Source organism: Filicampus tigris, chromosome 14 (assembly GCF_054856515.1).
Source record: "Filicampus tigris isolate MCC_2025a chromosome 14, RoL_Ftig_1.0, whole genome shotgun sequence".
NCBI classification, from domain to species: domain Eukaryota; kingdom Metazoa; phylum Chordata; class Actinopteri; order Syngnathiformes; family Syngnathidae; genus Filicampus; species Filicampus tigris.
This window is the reverse complement of record NC_141230.1, coordinates 5,499,285-5,505,198: the sequence shown is the minus strand read 5'-3', so window position 1 is coordinate 5,505,198 and position 5,914 is coordinate 5,499,285.

Here is a 5,914-nt window from a genome sequence, read left to right as displayed (position 1 = left end):
CTACATAACTGTGTTTATTTTAAGCTCATTTTAACAATATAAGTGTCATATTGTTTATATAAGCATTTTTAACATTGAAGAATGACGTTATATTATAACGTCTTGAATAGGAATTAAATAAACACAAAGAAAAACGTATTTTATAATGTTTCATATTGATACTCAGTGTGAAACATGGGCCTGTTTGGATAAACGTACGTCACTAATTCGCTTGTCTCTAAACAGAGACAATTAGCTACCTACTACCTGCTGCTACCTGCTGGTATGGAAGAGTACTACAATGTAGTAAAGACATGATTATGCTGCCATGCGCTACACCGCACAGGCACACAAATTAGATAATTTCCCACGGCACACCCTGACAATATCTCGCGGCACAGAGAGTTTGAAAAACACTGCTGTATAGCACCTTAACATAGTTATTTGATATCTGACGAAAATATACGTACATCATCTTGTCAAGAGACAAATTAGCTATTAACTAACTTACCAGTTTTGTGCTAAGTAGCTAGCTAACCATACAAGCTAGGTAACCATCTGCCTTACCTAGCAACTAACTCCTGTAAAACGTATACAAGTAGCTAAAACGTTTACTTATTTTTACGAACCTTTTAAGTTAGCGTACCTGCTTTGGAGGCATGAGGAGGGATTAATTGAAGTAAGACAAAGTTGTTGTAATGCAATTAAAAGTGAAGGAAGAAATGAGAGATAGCTTGTTAACTACTGTTGTCGTGTTACAAATTCATCTGCAGTTTGCAAACATTTATGTATACTGTATGCTGCGCATTTTGTGGGATTAAGTCACTTTTAGGCAATTGAATAGCTCCCATCCAATTATTCAGACCCAAAATAATAAGAAATAAATCAATAAGAAATAAATTGTTTTTAAAGATGTACAATATACTGTGGTTATTAAATAATTGGTTCATTACATTAGTCAACATTTTAAAAGAATACTTTTAATAAGCTATTTAATTGCCTATATTTTTTAATCTTAGCATAATGTTCCATAGAAAGAAGGGAGTCATTTTAGTGAAGTCATTTCAGGCTTCTTGCTGCCCTCTGCTGGCTGTATAATGCGCACACACACACACACGCCCCCCCCCCCAAAAAAAAAAAAAATATATATATATATATATATATATATATATATATATATATATACATACACACACACACACACACACACACACACACACACACACACACACACACACACGCACGCACACTAAAAAAATACCTTTTTTTTAAAGTTGGTGACAGGTGTCGTTTTTGGATACGTCACAAGGAAGCAGTGACAGCCCCGACGAAGGCTGAACTGACAGCTGAAACTATCAGCAGAGAGGAACAGGGAATCACATTTTAAGAGCAGTATTACTGTACTGAATGTGTGCAATGGTTCGGCCACATATAACTGGACCTCAGTTTCATTAATTCGGCTAAAATTTCATGATGGCACTTCAGCGCTCCTAAAAGTAGCAGAAATAAAAAAAGTAAAGAAATCCGGTTTATCAACACGCTACAATATCTTTCTTTTTTTAATGTGGCAATGTGGAGTGCTGAAGAAACACAAACTGCAAATACCATAATTATGCAGTACAACAGCGTATGGCTCGAATGCTGTGTATGCAGCTGTTCAAAGTCATACCAAATTACGTGCTTGTGGTTATTGTCATTCAGTTACAATTACGTGTTTATCGTTCACATTTGTTGTTTATTAGTCCTCCGTAAGTAGTCGTGTGTTCTGTTTAGTCACTACTTGTCCGTTTGTATTCTGAGTTGGATCATGCATATGCTCAAAAAGAAATACTTATCCTTAAAGTGGAAGTCAACCCAAACATATTTTTTCAAGAATATGTTCTATCCAAGCCCACTAGTTGAAACAACGTATTCAGATAAATATTGTGTTTGTGGATAAGAGTTAATCCTCACATTTTTAGCCATCTCTCATTTTGTCAATTCTGTCCACAGAAAGTGACAGCACAACTGCTCAGGGCTCAGGTAACGACCAATCACAGCTGACCTGTTTTCTGAAGCTGAGCCGTGATTGGTCGTTACCTGAGCCCTGAGCAGTTGTGATGTCATTTTCAGTCGACAGAAGTGACAAAATGGCTGCCCCCTGAGATGGGTAAAAAGGGGTGGATTTTGCTTCTTAACTCATATTCCACAAACACAATATTGATCAGAATGCTGTGTTTCAACTAGTGGGCCTGCTGGGAACATATTCTTGAAAAAAAATCTATGTTTGGGTAGATTTCTCCTTTAAATAAAATGTAATACTTCCAGTCATCATCTGCAAAATTTAGGTTTGCTGCAATATCAACACAACCTTACACAGGTATTGCCTTACTGACACCTAAAGTACATCCTGGGAATTTCTACCACAGAACCATATTCCTCTTTAAAATAAACCATCATTTTGCCAAGATGACAAGTATCCAGTTCTTACAAATTAACACAACATCAAAGAAATTAGATGTCTTAATTATTCTAACATTTACGGAAAAGCAAGATTTTTCTTTGCATTTCATTGTTCTTGCAGTATGTTCATATTTTGAATACAGTATACATATTGATATTGCTGATTTTTTTTTTTTTTACAAGAGCAATGTCATGACCCTGTTCAGTGTTGATGTATTTATTTATTTTTTTCCTTCCAGCTGGAGTGGTGGGTGGTTCCCTCCAGCTGCACACCTGCCTCTCATTGTAATCAGCCAAGTTTAAAAGGACTGCCAAGCCGTTTGTGCCTCGTTGGTTTATTCCTCTGCTTGCTCCTGACTAAGTATTGAGTTTTCTAGGCGTTCCTCTTGTTCATGCTGTGTACTTTGCTCTCCTTGTTTTGACCGTTTCTCGCCCTTGTAAATATTGGGTTTTTGTTGTTAATAATATTCTCGGTTTAAATTTTACGCATTTGGAATTATGGCTTTTTATGACAAGCAACCTTCGTTTCAAATTTTCTTTCTTGCGGGATTGTATTGTATTCTTGTCTTGGCACGACAAGCAATTTTTGATATTTTGACCCTTGCCTTTTGCAAGGGTCTTTTGTTAGTCTCATTTTTCGTTACAAGCGCTCTTGTTTGAGCTTTGTCAGTTTCGCAAGTTTTTGTGTAGTCGTAAATAAACTATTTTTCTCAAAATTTATCTGGGTTTCCTGATTTTTTTAAAATCGCAACAAGGATTATATTCTGGGTGGGATTAGGTTGGTGCGACACTGCGGGCTAGGGGGGCTATAGCCCCATCAGATATCTGTTTAGCCCCTCCAGCATTTTACTTGATATTTTAAAATCTATTTGCAAATTACTTTCTCAGCCCTCAAATGTATCTGTCAAGCTCTCCTTTAGCCGTGGAAGAGAAAAACGACGCTATCCCTGAGGTAGATTTAAAAAAAAAAAATTATTTATTTTTTTTTTTGGCTGTGATTTGCCAGCAACCAATCCAGGGCGTACCTACATTTTTGTCCAAAGTCAGCTAGGTAAGGCTCCAGCCCAGCCGTTAATCAAATGAGGATAAGCAGTACTGTATAGAAAATGAATGAATGAATGAATGGGTGGGTGGGAGGTTGAGTGACTGATATTGGAATACTGTATTATTGTAGCCTGTTCATTTCAATTGACATTTTTGTTAAAAAATGTTGTTTTGATCTGTTCAAAGATGGTTATCCGGTTTGGCCCAGGACAGAGCTGTGTTTTTAGTTTCTGTGCGATTGAATTTGACATTGAAAGTTATGTATGCTAATTAGCTCACAAACTCAGCAAAACCTAGTAACTAGGCAAGGTAGCTATACCAAGCAAATTAACTGAACTCACTATCAACAATACAGTTAAGAACATTAATAGTATGTTAGTTATAACAATTAATACACACAATTTGTTAGGTTGTTTGTTAGCTTAGTCATTGTGAGACTACATAGTTTACTTTGTACTGTACTTGGGATCATTGTACCTTGTACAGTATTGCAATTCAAAATCAAAACATAATACAGTTCTGTAATATGATCATTGTACTATTGAACATATAAGGCAATAAGGCCTGCTGCACTCTAAGTGGACAATCATGAAAAAATTGCAGCTGGCGACTCTTGGTCACACACCGAGCGAGACCACCAAAAAAAGCTGTGCCTCCTGTATTGAGGCTCCACTCCATTTTATTTTTTTAACCACAAAAAATGGTCGTGATTGACGTGACAATCCACACTTTGCTTTCCAGCTACAGGCACACTGAAATTGTCATAGTTGAATGACTATTATTGTATAAAACAATGTGTATATATACATTAATGCATAATACTCTCTTGATAGAGCTTGATGGTACCGCGGCAACAACAGAGGCCAGGTCTAGACAGGGGCAAGAGAGGGCCTGGCCCCTCTCAAATAAATGTCCTGTCCTCCCCAAACTAAATCCCCCAAAATATATTTCACATTTTTTATTGAATGAATGAATGTTATTTGAACAGCCTATTCACATACACACATGTACATTTTCCATACAAATAAAAATGTACCCATGTGTATACATATATATGCACTGTACATACATATATACATATGTACTGTATATACATACACATCTTACCACTGAACCGAGTAATGACCAATCAAAACCACTATTTCAATATACAAAAATGACTCTGGTATATTAAGTTTGAGATCTCTTTTGAAATGTATTATCTCATGCTTCTCTCCTCCACTCCACTTTGTACTGTCTCATTGTCTTGCTTGCCCAATCAAATATAAAATACATCAAGTTGTTTCTCGACTCCAATCCATCTCCCCTTTTCACTCTGCTTAGAGCATCGGCCTGCTGCCGGCTCGCTGTGAGGGAGCGAACTGAGACCCAACTTCCAATCCAATTCCAAACGTGTTTAGTGTACCTGCATCCAAGTGAGGGATGTTGTCAGTTAGACATGGTAAAAGGTGCTGGAGCACAATGCCTCTTCAACATTTGTGCCTGCCACCTCATACATGCCTATCATACATGCCTTGTGCCACAATCAACCAGCTGGGCCTCGCTTAAGCTTTAGTACCCAGAAATGTTTTTTTGTTTGTTTGTGAAAGCTTAGGTGCTGTTACATCTACAATGTTGCAACACTGACACCAGTGATCCATATTTTTAATCGTAGCAAAACCAGTTGCCGATAGTCGATCACAAATGGAGGTTAGTTGCCAAGAACCACACAGGACAGTGCAACAAGTCAACTTGGTCACATCGCTTGGTATGTGCGGTTCACTAACATATGAAATCACGTGATGGTATTAAAATTAATCCATAAACTACTAACTTACAAGTAAATCCCTTTATCCTTCAAACGCTGACGTCAGTAGTAAATCATAATCATCTAAACTGCAGAGAGGATTGCGGTTTTATCACTTTAATATCACTTTTAGTCACTTTAATTTGTGACTTTACACAAAGTGTGTGGATTTACAAGTGCATTCATAGCTCATGCTGTATTCTGCGGATCAAACAAATCTTTTTTTGAGAGAACGCAATGGAAGGAATGACTTCACTTCATCAACTGATTTGTTCCTTTCTCAGTTCAGTTGAGCTCAGCCGCATATTGATTCAATTTTAGATATTAAATAGATTGCTCCCATCCATATAGTAAATATTAAGCAGACCCAACATTAATTAATCACTTTTTTCCAGTGAATGTGTTTCATGGCCAAATAAGAGTAATTTGGCAAAAATTAACTTAAATGTTAAGATCGTCTAACATAAACCCTGATTTTTTTTATTTGATTGAAATATTTAGTTGACTAAGACTAAACAATCTGCCAATATGTGAATATTCAAACATCAACTTAATTTGATTAATTTTCACATCGACTGTTTACGTAATATCTTTAATAGTAACAAAATAGTAAATATTAGTAAAAAGAGATTATTATTATTAGTAGTAGTAGAAGTAGTAATA